This window comes from Hippocampus guttulatus, chromosome 11 (assembly GCF_054856545.1).
Source record: "Hippocampus guttulatus isolate MCC_2025c chromosome 11, RoL_Hgut_1.0, whole genome shotgun sequence".
NCBI classification, from domain to species: Eukaryota; Metazoa; Chordata; class Actinopteri; order Syngnathiformes; family Syngnathidae; genus Hippocampus; species Hippocampus guttulatus.
The window spans coordinates 18,457,914-18,472,051 of record NC_141271.1 but is presented as its reverse complement, the minus strand read 5'-3'; the positions used below and the strand labels follow the sequence as shown (position 1 = coordinate 18,472,051).

The following is a 14,138-nucleotide window of genomic DNA, read 5'->3' as shown; positions in this document are numbered from 1 at the left end:
CACATCGCCACATAACATTGCCTTAGGAAAGTCCGCCGTCTTAACGTTCACACACGAAGCAAATATTTCCAGGGTCGCCGTCCCACTAATTTGCCGATTTTTGGGGACGGTTGACTGCATTTACTCTTGTTTCTACCGAGTGTAATTCCACTGTCAACCACTAGATGGTATTGAGTTATACATGTGAAAGAAATACAAAACAGGAAGCATGTAATTCTGCTTTATCCACGCACAGACTTTGGGAATTATTATTGATGAATATTGTGAGATGTTACATTAATTATGTTGCTTTGGGGGTGGGTGGGAAGGGGGGGCTTTGTCTCCTGTAAACACAGAAGTATAATACAGTGTTTGTGTCTTGTATTTGTCCTTAACCAGCTATTGTTGTTTTTAAAGTGCTCTAAAACTAACGTATTTCTGTTATCCATCGCGCTTGTTCTCTCAAATATGTGTTAAAACGTGTTTTTATTATGCATTTAAAAATATTTTTTTTAATTTAAATTAAGTGCTGAAAATGCTACAAAGAGCACGCTTATATAATATTTTAAAAGGGTATTTGTCTATGATGAAATTCTCTCATTGTGTGGGTGGCCTGGAACATGATGACTGTATCTTCCTTTTAAAACGACAAATCTTCCTTGACTAAGTGTTTTGCTTCATCTAAACAACACCAAAGCTTGAAAATAATTATTCCGCCACACCGGCCGGGTATGAATCCGTCATAAACTAAAAAAAAAAGAATTTCTTATCAAAAGGCGCCAGAAATGAGGAGCCGATGAGCAAAGCGCACCCGTATTGTTGTCTGTCATCGTTACACCGACGCTGCCAGTGAGAGGTATTGTTGCTCAGTGGAGCACGTGAGGCTGGAGTTGCATTGTCGTGCCAGGATTTTAAAACAGGCGGAGTTATCAATAGAGAGCAGACTATCGGACTCACTCGGCTGTGCCTCTCGATACACTTGACAACCTCGCGCTGCCGCACGTGACGCACAGCCAGATGCGGTCGCGCGCAATCGGCCCGCCGCGCCGGGCAAACTCTTTGTTCCCCCATCATGGATCCAGGTCCGCCCCTAACGGAAAAGATGACACACTCCTACCGCCAAACTATTTTTTAATGAACAAAAAAACGTCATCACAGTTGAGGATACGAGTCGCCGGACTATATTAAGACGTAATTAACCCTGTGATTTGCTTCTGGTGGCAGTTCAATGACATGGGTGGGGAGGAGAAGGCCTGGACTGATCTCCCCCACCAACCCACTGCGATTACCTGCAGCAGGGCAGGAAATGTAAAAGCCTTGGGCTGGATTTGATATTTCCAGCTTTCACATGTATCCCATGACCTGGACTACATCTAACAGAGCTCGACTGGAGGTCATGAGGAATCAAGAGGCGAGGGGAGGAGAGGGAGGAAGGAGTATTTTCTCCTCTTTTATTTACCCGAGTCCCCTGTGATGGCCGAACACCCCCCTCCCACACACACGCCCACTACCAACCCTCATTAGACGCCATTACCACTCTCACCTCTGCACTAAAAGAACTGCGACTAACTTTTTTTTTTCCCCTCTGTCAGGGTAGCTATTAAAAGATTACATATTCACACTTGTGTGAACCGAGCCTTAATGAGGATGAAGAGGGAATGCTGCAGTTTGTCTCCACTCAATTGGTGTGGGGGTGTTGGGAATGGGAGACTACAGGCAATATAGTGTGGGTGAAGAGTGAGTGACCCATCTTTTTAACTTAAAATTAATTCATAAATCCTAAATTAAATAATACACTAAACAAACTTGTCCACCGAAGTGAATCAAAAGACAGCGTCTTATTAATCCGCCGACTGCAGTGCACTTTCAATCCGGCACACATTCCTGCACATAGCCTTCAATCAGCGCTCTGGACCATTCCTCCAAACGTGTGTGTGTGGGTGTGTGTGTGTGGAGTAATGCACCCTCGAATTCCTCTCACCCCTTCCAGCACAAAAGAGCAGTGCAGCAGGCTGCCACGAGCTGATTCAATCAAGTGTGTTACATTGTACACCCATGGGCAACAAGGCGACTTGTATTTTTAATTAATAATGTAATACTCCCGACTCCAAGGCGTGGCCCTTGGCATTGCTACAGCGGGGCTTTGTTTTTTCCTCCCCTTTTCTAAATATTTTCAAGATCCCATTCAAAATGCTGTAAGCGGTTTTCGATACACACTCCGACTCGTGGGAATGGATTTACGATAAATGTAAGAGCATTAAGTGCACCTGCAATGTCATGACAACAATCGTGTCAAGAAATACCGTATGCCTTTACAAGGACAATACTGCTCGGTATGGATGGTCACTCAAAAATATAAATACACCGATAAATCAACATAATTTTGTCAGTTGTCATGAATGGAACCGATTTTTACACGGTCGCCTGTCATGAACCAACAAGTCATTAAAAACGAATAGCGAAAAATAAAATAAAATTCTATGTAACGAATGTAATGTCCACTATCTTTGCATTAAGCCTTTGTTTGGACTGAATTTTGTTCTTTTTCAAACTTATTTTCCAACTGTGTCACGGTTAAGAATCTGCCCCCATTTATAAACTGCGTTTAGCTACCACAAGGTGGGAGCAAAGCACAACTTTCCGATTAAATAGCGTCCCGGGCTGACTGAATAAAGCTCCTCCCCTTATGTCAACATAGTTCCTTGACACCAAGTTGCCGGTAGGAGTTTCTTCTGAGCTGCTCACCGTTTGGCCATTTTTTTTTTCTTTTTCACCTTCAGTTTGAGGCGCCATATAGTGGCACTGAACTCAACAGTTCTTCAAATAAAAGGCTGAAGTTTAGTGTCAAACTACACATCAAACAAAGAGGATTAAACATTACGTGTTTAAAACCCAACCCCACAGCCAGCACGTTCAAACCCTCGTTTGTAGCCTACTTTAAGAGCACGTTCTAGCATAGATATCCAAATGCGATTCATATTTATAAAAAAGTGTTTTGAATAAAATTATTTAAGCCCATTAGAAAAAAGCGGAGGGAGAAGAGAAGACGTTCCATGTAAAGAGAGGACATGGTGTGAATGAAAGTTAACGTTCAGGGCTATGAAGAGGGAGACGTGGCCTTAGGTGCAATGTTGGAAGGAATAACGAGCACAGTGAAGGGTGAACGCACGCTTCTTTGGAGATCCTGCACCCCAAAGGAGCCTTCGGGGAGCTTAAGGGCTTGTGGGATACGGGGCTGTGCTCAACCTTTATCTGCCGCCACACACAACTACAACCACACACACACACACACACACACACACACACACACACACACACACACACACACACAAGGACAATGGCGAACGATGGCATGTTTACAGCACGCCCTGAGAAATACTGACTCATTTGTTCACACATAATAAAGACATTAACTGAATATTTAAAATTAAACTTACTGCATAGTGCCCTTTAGGGCGGGAAAATGTACATATTCTAAAACCGTTCGCGTTGGAAAACTTTTGCTTTGAAAAATAAAAACCTTAAAATCACAAATCTGTTGTTTTTTTTGTTTTGTTTTTTTAATGAAAATATTTTAATTAGCTGAGATGCGCACGGCCACCAGTAAATCCAAAGTGATTACTCCTGCCCTGGGAGAAAGGCTGTCTCTTTGCGCTCTGTCAAAAGGTCAATTATGGCCCCAAAGCGGCTTGCAGCGACAGTGACCTGGAAGCGCTACTGATGACCCCACGTCCAGGGGCCCAAAAGAGTTGATCATCTAACATGCAGGCTGCCCGCAGCCATGGAAATCTGACATTTGTCCTTATTCAAATGAACACAAACAATATGCATCTCATGCCTCGGCCTAACCTTGTGCCAAATTTATACCCGCCGACTGAATGCATTGTCCTCCTTCACCGAGGCGCTGCCTTTTGCCCAGCGGTATGGCCGGGTCACACGGACCGCCAGCGCGCTTCGACACCGGTCGCCTCGTAAGTCATACTGAAGATCCCAGCAAGGGCATCATCAAAAAGTCAAGGGAAAAAAAATAAAAAACAACTCGATTTGGATTGGGCGGCCCGGTGGGGCCAGTGGTTTGCGCATCGACCTCACAGTGCAGAGGTACCGGGTTCAATTCCAGCTCTGGCCTCCCTGTGTGGAGTTTGCATGTTCTCCCCGTGCCCATGTGGGTTTTCTCCGGGTACTCCGGTTTCCTCCCACATTCCCAAGGCATGCATGGCAGGCTGATTGGACACTCCAAATTGTCCCTACGTGTGAGTGTGAGCGTGGATGGTTGTTCGTCTGTGTGTGCCCTGCGATTGGCTGGCAACCGGTTCAGGGTGTGCCCCGCCTACTGCCCAAAGATGGCCGGGATAGGCTCCAGCACCCCCGCAACCCTTGTGAGGGTAAGCAGATTGGAAAATGGATGGATGAATGGATTTGAATTGACGCGTTCTGAGAGAAATTTCTTTCAGAAGATGATTCTTGGCTGCGTGCGCCGTCTCTCTCATATTTAGTGACACATATTTTACTTCGCATAGACCATTACGAATGCGTGCTTTCCGACAGAGCTCAATTTAAGGAGAAATACTTTTTAAAAGTCCCCCAGACGAGTATAATAAGAAAGCATTTCTTTGAGGCTTTTTGTGCTCTTGCCTTGTCTCCTGAAAACGGCAGTTTAAAAATCTGGATTCTGCCAATATTCGGGTTTTAAAAGGGTCATTGACTGCATGGTAAACAGTCGATGAAGGCACTCAAGTGTTTAGATAGTTGGGGGGGGGGGGGGGGGGGGCTCATGCTGGAGCCAAAGTGTGTCACTCTGCATCATTTTAGCCACGGCCAGAAAGTGTAAAATATTATAAAGGAGTTTACTGCAACATCAGTGGGCCCAAGCATGTTCCTTGAGGATCACACATGCACTCTGTAGCCACAAGTGAGATATTCTCAGTGTATGCGAGTCTTTTCAGCAATTATCTTCCAACACATCGAATCTCTTTCGAAAAAACAATCTCCAAATTCACTTTCAAGATTCTTTCCTCGGGAGAAATATTGCACATCTTTCGGACTCCTTGTTCATTAACCCCGAAGAACATCTGTGAGGTCACCGCGGTTGTACCTGAGAGATCTCGGTTGTAGTTCATCCCAAAAGCCGCTTAATGAGGTTGATGAAGACAAGTCTCTCTTGCTCGCCTTCCATCCTGAAGTAAAAAAAAAAAAAGGTTAATCCACCTCGATGAGAATGTTATCGCCGCAGCACCGCTGCATACACACTCAAGCCCCCCCCCCCACGCCCTCGCCCCCACCCGACAGCATGCACTCGCCCGAAGCAACACCTACCACGGTAAATGTTTATCCATGTGGACTCCCCATCTCAAGCTGTTTTTGTCCGTGTGCGCAGAAGGTGGCGGGCCGGCCCGGGAACAGCGCAGGCTCGCATGTCTGCAGGGCGTTCTGCGAAGCATGATCACGAAAAGCTGAAACATGGAGGAAAAGTGCAAAAGGTTGAGGGGGTTTTTTTTCTTCTTCTGCGAGTCACTTAATTTCCTTTTTCCCCCACCCGCTGTGGTTCCGCATCACTCTTCTATTACGTTTCGAGCACGATGGAAATATAATACAGATCGCACTGCTGAACAAAAACAAAACAAAAAAAAAAAGACATTGAATCACGACACTCTCAAATATAAAAATGGAGACCATTTGAATAATAAAAGTGAATTTATCGTCCCCTCCCCCGCCCCCCTCACATAATTCACATCACAAAAAAATTTGAAAAACGGACGCTGGCCATCAGGTTGTTTGCTGCCAAGTGATATTTGCTTTAAACAAGCGATTGCCGGCAGTGGCCGAGGAGAAGAGTCCAATCTTTGGGGCGCCTCTGCCAGACAGCCTCAAATCAAAAATCTCAAAGCAATGCACTTCTTTCCGGCTCGGTCAGCTGTAAAGCGTTATTGATCCGGACAAATGAAATTTGTTCGCGTTGATCGATCAAACACATTATCTGAGTTTTCCAGTCTATTACCGGCAAGTAGGAAACTGGAAAGGCGTCAATAAATACAGCCGGGTCACCCCAGGTAGATTCCTTTCAAGCAACACGCGCTGTAAATACAGCCGACTAAACACAAGCACTTGGACTTAAAAGGTAATGGAGCTGCATCGTGACTAAACACCAAGCGGCCGCGGAGCCGAGATGCGGAAAGCACTTGGGTAGCACCTTCAAGGTCTGCAGACACTTGACTGTGTGCTGAATACTTGGCCTGGTCTTTCCTGCCCCTCTTAATACCACCCCCCCCCCCCCCGTTCCCCACCCCACACCAAATCAATCTACCCCCGCCCCACAAGCACACACGTGAAAGCCTTCCAGCTGGCACCCGCCAAGTGCACTTGGCAGGTCAGCGGGGAACATGAGAATTATACCTATATCGCCCCAGAAAGCAATTCTCAAATATCACTGGAGTACAGCACTTCACCAGGGACCGGTGAGAGTGAATGGAACAAAAACACACACAAAAAAAAAAAAAGCTCCTTCTGGCACGCCTAGCGCAGGAGGAAAGTTTAGCAAAGCAAGGAGACGGCAAGGATTCTTCCAAGAGAAAATCCGGCGACGGCTGCCGGCAAAAGTGCGTAACACCGGCAGGCCCAAGTGCATTATTCTTAATTTTTTTTTAAAGACAAATGTCACTGACGAGTAAGTAGTTTGAGCAGAACAAGGTGCAGTCCAGGTGCAGGCAAACGTTCCAAATGTCTGCGGACGTGTGTCATCAGATCAACACGCGCCAATTAAAAAGGTCAAGCAGGTTTGGATCGAGATGCGCTTTTCTGTTTGTGGAGATGTTTCAAGAAACTAAACGGGCCCAGTGGTACCTCTACTTACAAAATTAATTAGTTCTGGAAGATATTTCTTCACGAGAAAATTTTGTAAGTCGAGACGCGTTTACCATGTAAATGCCCTAATCCGTTCCAAGCACTCCGAAAATTCACACATAAATGTTTTCTAAAGCATAAAAATGCATCAAAATAGATATAATTGAACATTTCGCGTGAAGAGACATTCGTAAGTCGAGGTACCACTGTATTCAGATCATTTGGCTCAAAAAACCTGAATGACCAAACAAAATGAAAATGCTCGATATAGACACCTCATTCGAAATAAAAAGGCAGAATCAGAATGAAAATTAATTTTATCGCTGGGAAATCGGAATAGTCTTGTTGCATTCCATCTGTGCATTTTGAAAGTGATTCATGCCTTTGTCACCTCTCAGATGGATTACTAGAATGCACTTCACATTGAAGTCGGCCAATCCTCCATTAAGCGTCTCCAGTTGGGCCAAAATACTGCTGCTCGCCTCTTGACCAGTACACTCAGAGGGAGCACATAACTCGCTTCACTGGCTCCCTATATAAACACTTTCTGATGATTTGTTTTCAAATCTTCAAATGACCTCGCCCCCCCCGTCTTCTTCATTTGATCATTTTGACGGTAATCATTTTGAGCTCACAAAAATCCAAAATGTACTTTCTTGGAAGAACACCATCCATATCAACATATTGAGCGGACAAAAGTTGCAGCGAACTGTGCAGTTTGTCGAACTCGAACGTCATCGGATCACGTCTCCGAATGTCCTCTTGGCATTCATTCACGCCAACTTGCTCGAAATAGGAACCTGCAGCCGCGCAATGGCGATAGAGCAGCTCCGATAGCTCCTTTATTATGGAAAAATATTTTAAACGCCGCAAAAAAAAAAAAAAAAAAAAAAAGCTGCGACCACCTCGTTCCTTCCCCGTTCCCGCCACTATCACTCCAGCTATTGATAAGATGTCTAAATTTATAGCGGAATAATTCTGCGGGAAAAGAGATAAAAGGTTGCTGAATAAAATATGAGGCGAAAGGCTGTAAATTGTCGCAATGCATATCATTTCATTCAAACGTCGGACGCAATTACCATCTGCTACACTCATCAGTGCCCATCCTTTATGACTTAATTATATGTTTAATGCTATCAGATCAAGGAAAGGGCAAAACAGATGAATGAGAGAAACACGGCAAAGATTGGGCAACAAGACAAAAGGCGGATGCAAAGTAACATAAAGGGCTGAAATTGATTCCGCCGAGCAGGAAAATGGGACCTTAATTCCGGGGACAATGTTGCCTCATCTCCTGTGCCTTCTAAGATAATAAAGCCAGCGTGTTGCCAATTTGTCTCCGAGCAGTCAAACAAAGGGAGTCGAGTTCCTTTACATCCATCGTGATCACGGCGATACTTTCTAACCAGACAGACGACCTGAAACTCATTTATCGCGCCGCCTTGGAAATGAAAGTGGCGGTATTTCAGGTTCTGCTTTAACCCTTTGAGGGGCAACGGTTACTACGGTGGACAGCTTATCGTGTTATCGGGTAATAGGTTAGCATTATCGGTGCAGGAAATAAAATAACGCCATTTTGGAGTCGTTTTGCGGGTTATTCATTGACCCGGTTTGGTTTATTTTTGAACCCAACTGTTATTCGAGTTCGGTCTTTTGAATGTAGTTTCAGCCTTTCGCTGGAGTTTTTGCGTGCTCTCCCCTTTCCTTCCCCATTTTAAAGATAGTTTGGTCAAAAAGAACCACTTGGTCAAATTAATAAAATCGATGATATTAAATTAATTTACATTCAAATGGGATCATTTTGTACATTTTTTTTTTTTTGGTGGGTTATTCTTTTTCACCCCAATTTTGGGGAGGTTTAAAAGAATAACCTAAAAAGTTGGCTTAGTCCCTTTTTGACACTTATTTTTGATCCAACTGTTATTAGGGTGCTCATTTGTTTGGTAGGTTAGGCGGCCACTTCCTGGATTGATGGAACATGACTACGGTAGTAGAAATGCGGTGCCACTGAAAAGATTTTTTTGCGTTTTGGATCTGCCTCCTCGCGAACATGCAACATGCTCCAGTGGAAATTACGACAAAGCTCGAGATGGCCTCAAACATTTAAAAAAAAATAAAAAAGTTTTTAAAAAGGGGTCAAATTAATTTTAAACAGTGCTGGGTGGGTTTTTTTGTTTGTTTGTTTTTTTTTGCTTTAATGTTCAAAGATTTTCACCTGACTTGGACCCAATGTCGTTTTTGAGGACACATCGCGGCGAGTTGGAGCCTATCCCAGTCGATTGTGGGTGAGATTGTGACACCAGAGATTGCGTTTGACCTTTGAGATTCCAATTGCCGACTCCAACGTCATTCCTTTGTGCTTTCTCTATTCTGATACAACATTAGCAAGGTTTTTAATTACTCCTACCACCAAGATTTCATGTTTCATCACACTACGTTTTCCTTTGAAATAATTAAAAACAACCAACCGGGTGTATTATCTTGTGACGCGGTGAATCGGAAAAACTTTACGACGATCAAACTTTTTGTCGCGCGTTTCGATTCAAATCGTGTAAGACAGCATCCACAAAGCGAAGCGGGCTGGTCCAAATGGCTGTGGGCTAAAACGCTAGCCAGTGGGCATCCCGGGTGCCAGCGGGCACTGTCCTAACTGTGTACCTTTGGCCAGAACTCATTACAGGCTGACATTTAGGCCTGCTGCTGTCCATGCCAAGTCAGCCTTCTGGATGGAGACAAATTATGTAGTTATTTTTTTATGTCGGACATTAAGTCATGTCCGGTGTGAGCCAAATGAGTCTCACCTTCATGTCACCTGAGAGGAAAGCAACAAAAGGCTGCGGAGGTCTTAAACAGGGGCGGCTATTTTGCTTAGTGTGTAAAACATTCCCTTATTACAAATAAGACGAAAGTGAGGTGAATTATGTTCCTTATAACGATAAAGAATGTATCCAAGTACTCCTGCACATTCGAAGGAAATCCAGTGGAATAATAATGATGGACACGGAATTGATTAAATTCCTTTTTTTTTTTCACATCATAAAAAGAATATAATTTCTGTAGACGTTTCTTTCAAGGTGATTGCAGACTTTAGTTTTTACATTTGACTGCATTCCCAATTTTATAAGTCTGTTAATATACAGTTCGGTTCAGTAATTCGTAGTAGAATCGAATGAAAGACAAGGTATGACTCAATGGATTAGAAATGCCAAGTTCAATTCCAGGAGTTCGATTCAAAAAGTCGAGCATAATATCGAATCCCGACTCGGAGCAAGATTTCATGAATTCATTTTGGATGATTTTGGCTTTTAGCAAAAGGAAAACCTAAAATGTACCATCTCGGGAAATGTGAACAAACACATGAGGGAAAAAAAATGGGTTGACCTTCTGGAAAGTATTTTCTGAATCTATAAAATAAATGAGCAGTGAAATACATCTTTCCACCATTTTATAATTTACCAAGATGGGCCTGTATGCGAGTTCAATACAAAACAAGTCATTGAAGTCTAAACCAACAGAAGAGCTTTCGGGAAAATTTTTGCATTTACTTGTTAGGAATTACAGCCATTTTATGTAGAGGCCCTTATTATTATTATTTTTCTTTTTTTTAGTATCACTTTTAACTTTATGCGGCAACTCGCCAGCCATAAAATTAGGAACACTTGCCACAATGTTATGAAATCTGCGGAGTCAAATGTGGGGTTTTTTCAACGAGCACCAAGTTTTTCAGTTGGCAGAGCGGGTCACCCGATGACCGAAGAATCTTCGGTTTCGAATCCTGGCTCCAGCTGTTTGCTGTCAGGTATGACCCCCGCACCTGAATTTGCCCCCAGTGGGCCCCGCAGCGTGGAGCCTTGTAAGACGCCCGGTTAAGTGCGATAGCGGCGTTCTTCCTTGACCCAAATGAAAATGAACGGCTCTAAAACGAGTCCTTATTTGAGATAAAGGCTAATGTTCGTTCTTTTATAGGCTCCGTTTTCCTCCCCTTGACTTAGGAAGGCGGTTCCTTGATGTGACCAAAGTGCAGCCTGGTTAAAACAGGAACAGAACTAAGGCGCCATCTTGTGGCGAATGTCTCAGCACCACTCAAGTGATTTTTAATTTTTTTTTCTTTGTGCCCTCCTGTTAGCCATGGAAATGATGGGGGCTGTAAAACAATTTAAGTTTGAACTGATCAAATATTAGCACGGGAACCGATAAACCGAGGGAGTGGCGATTATATTAAATGTGTCACTGCTGCATACTCTAAAGATGCAGGAAACGACTGGTGACATTTATAACATTCGAGCACATTAGAGGGCAATTACGACCGAAAATAAAAATAAGTGAGCCGACCGCACTCGCTAGCCGGTCGCTGTCGTGGAATCGAACGTCTCCAAAAGTTGTTTGTGTGCTCTGTGGCATCGGCACAAATTGCAGATAATTGCTCATTGGGAGGATTCGGCATTCCCTTGCGTGCACACGGCGAGGAATATTTTCTCACTTTGAGCATAACCAGACACAACCGGGCATGTAATTGATTAAAAGTTAATTGTGCAAAGGTCTGCCTGATTGGGGCCCATCTGTCAAGCTGCACATGCGCAAATTCTAATCATATTTCATTAAGAGCGCAAACAAATTGCATACATCACAGTTAGGCTGCAAACTGTTATGAAACAAATTGGCTTTTTACAATGAAGGGAAATTACATCACATAAGCAAGTATTACACCCACCTCCCCGAGCTATATTTCTTAATGAATCCTCTAATGAATTTAATTGGCAGAATGTGCATAATTTGGAGATGAAAATGTCAGCGGGTCAGACTTAAGCGTGTTGTGTTAGCAAAACATGACCCTCATGCGAATGACGCGTAATTGTGGGGTGGGGTCTAATTAACATGTTCTAAAAAGGTATCGCGGGGCGTGCGTTGATGCTCATTTTACACGGGGCGGTGTCAAATCACCGTTTGCCTCCGTTTAGCGACATCTTCTTTGCATCAACTGGAATGTCATTTTGTGTTCGTCATAAGGGAATGAATGACACGTCTTGGGGTGACTCAGCGCGCTTCGAACTCAACACGGAGCTCATTCCGAAAGCCTTTTCAGTCAGGGCCACGGATTTGATTCTATAGCAGGCTTGGGAAGACCAATAATGTCTGCTATTTAAAATGGAAAAAGAACCATTTCAAAATCATCTGTTAACAAACCGATTGCTTCATTTCATGAGATTTTATGCCTGTAGGTCATGTTGATTATTGTTTTAAGTAAAAGCGAGTGTTTTATTTTGAAAATATTTTCTTTTTAATAAAAATCTTTCTGGCAAAATTCTGAGGATTTGGATAATAAGGCCTCTAAAAGATGAATCAATCATCAAAAATAATTTCATAATCGATTCGTTGTTGATTAATCCTTGCACTTCTAATTCCAATTAAATTTTACCATGACTTATTTTTTAATATTACCATTTAATTTAGATTAGGCTGATTTTACACTCCTACTATTCAATTTGATCTCCTGAATATGTTCTCACAAAAAAACTCCAAACATTTGTAAATTCTGCATGTCCGCTCCATGCGGCTATCTGTGACGACCCCGAGCATGAACTTTCTTCGTCATGCTAATCCACCCGTTGCCTTTCTCTGCCCCAATGCGCAGGCGTTCCTCCCAACCTCCTTAACCCCGTTCAATTTAACACCAAATACAAATTCAGCTAATGATGCCATCACGAGTGTGCATGTATGTTTAACTGTGTGAATACATGAATACATTGGTGCAGTCCATGAAAGCGCCCAAGACTTTGCCTGGGGCTCGTCCCGAGGCAAATCATCGAGCTCACGCACACTAATGAAAGAGTGTGTAGCGCCAGCTAAGGGCAGCCACGGCGGGAGCCGCTGCTACCCTCCCTCCTCACGGCGCTGTTAATAGTCTGCATGGAGCCAAAGGGACTCCCCGGAGAGGCTGGCTGATGAAGAGGCCAACCTGTGGCCGTCTCCGCTAATCACCGGCTAATGGCTGCACTAACATGCCTCTTACAAATGGGATTGTACATGTGTGCCTGCATATGTATGATATGCGCTCTGCATGCGTGTACGGATGTGTATGTGTGTGTGGGGGGGGGGGGGGGCTATATGGGGACACAATGAGTTAACTATTACAATATTTGGACTGAGGCGTGTTGGGGTGCAAATCATGTTCTCATGTTTTGCTCCTCGCTAACTGCATCTTATTGGGCTTTGTGCGATGTGATTTAGGGCCCGTCGCAACCGCAAAAGGAATGCAGTCGGCGGCTCATAACCACACACTAGGCCAGGGGTCGGGAACTCTGGTTCGTTGAGAGCCACATCCTGCCTGTTTTAGATCTCTCCGTACATCAGCACACCAGATTTAGACGATCAGCTCTTCAGCAAGCTCTGCAGACGCCTGAAACGATCGTGATCAATTGAAACAGGTGGGAGGGATCTGAAATCGACAGGATATGGCCCCCGAGGAACAGATATTGGCTGTTATATCTGCGATCCTGCAACTAATATTTGAAATTGCAATAAATCGAGTGGCCGGCCGCTGCACAACAGTTTCATCGCATCACCGAGTATGCGACAGGCCTGGGAGTTTTGAAATTGCAAATACTGAACAGGTTTAACCCCCCACCCCAAGTATAGAGGATGTAAAATCCCTTTTAACACACCACACAACACACCATAATCACCCAGGATGATCTTTCAGAGGCCATCCGAGGATAGGGCCTTTGATCAGGGGGGATTTGATGACCAAAAAGTAAATGAAATAAGATTCGATAAAACAAAATGGGATGGATCCGATAAAAAGTGTTGGGATACATCAGATTGAATAGGAGTGATTATGTAGGACAGGTTTCATTAAATTGGATATAATAGCATAGATAGCACATTTTTAAGATCAACAGGTTTGAGTTGGACAGTCAGATCGACAGACAGATTCATACATAACGTTTGTGCTCTATTTTCTTTTGGGGGGGGGGTTGAGCTTTCATGTCGACGGACAGATTCATACATGACGTTTGTGCTCTATTTATTTTTTTTTGGGGGGGGGGGGGGTTGAGCTTTCAAGTCTGCACAGTGGTGATAAACACAAACACTTCCCCGACGCCGCCAGAGAGATAATTAGCGTCGCTCGACAGGTGACGCCGCATTTTAAAGCCTTAATGGTGGAAGGAATTTGCGACAGGTCTTACCAGAAATTTGGGTGAATCGCATGCAGCGTGTCAGTATCTACCAGTAAACCAGCAATTATAATGAGGAACTCATCGACCTGTGGCCGTTTTAAACCGAGGAGCACAGACAACACGTCAGAAATCAAGTTACAA

The 14,138-nt window shown here is 43.8% G+C and overlaps 1 protein-coding gene across 3 annotated transcripts in view; it reads right to left on the bottom strand.

Moving 5' to 3' along the window:
* The window catches only part of nr4a2a (nuclear receptor subfamily 4, group A, member 2a), an 88,404-nt gene extending 74,301 nt beyond the window's left edge, over positions 1–14,103 (bottom strand). For all 3 annotated transcript variants that reach the window (XM_086123750.1, XM_086123753.1, XM_086123751.1), the window contains exons 1-3: positions 14,007–14,103; positions 5,296–5,432; positions 5,075–5,156 (exon numbers count right to left, since the gene is read on the bottom strand). The gene's annotated coding sequence lies outside the window, so the exon portion shown is untranslated. The remainder of the gene's footprint in view (positions 1–5,074; positions 5,157–5,295; positions 5,433–14,006) is intronic.
* Positions 14,104–14,138: the final 35 nt, after the last annotated feature.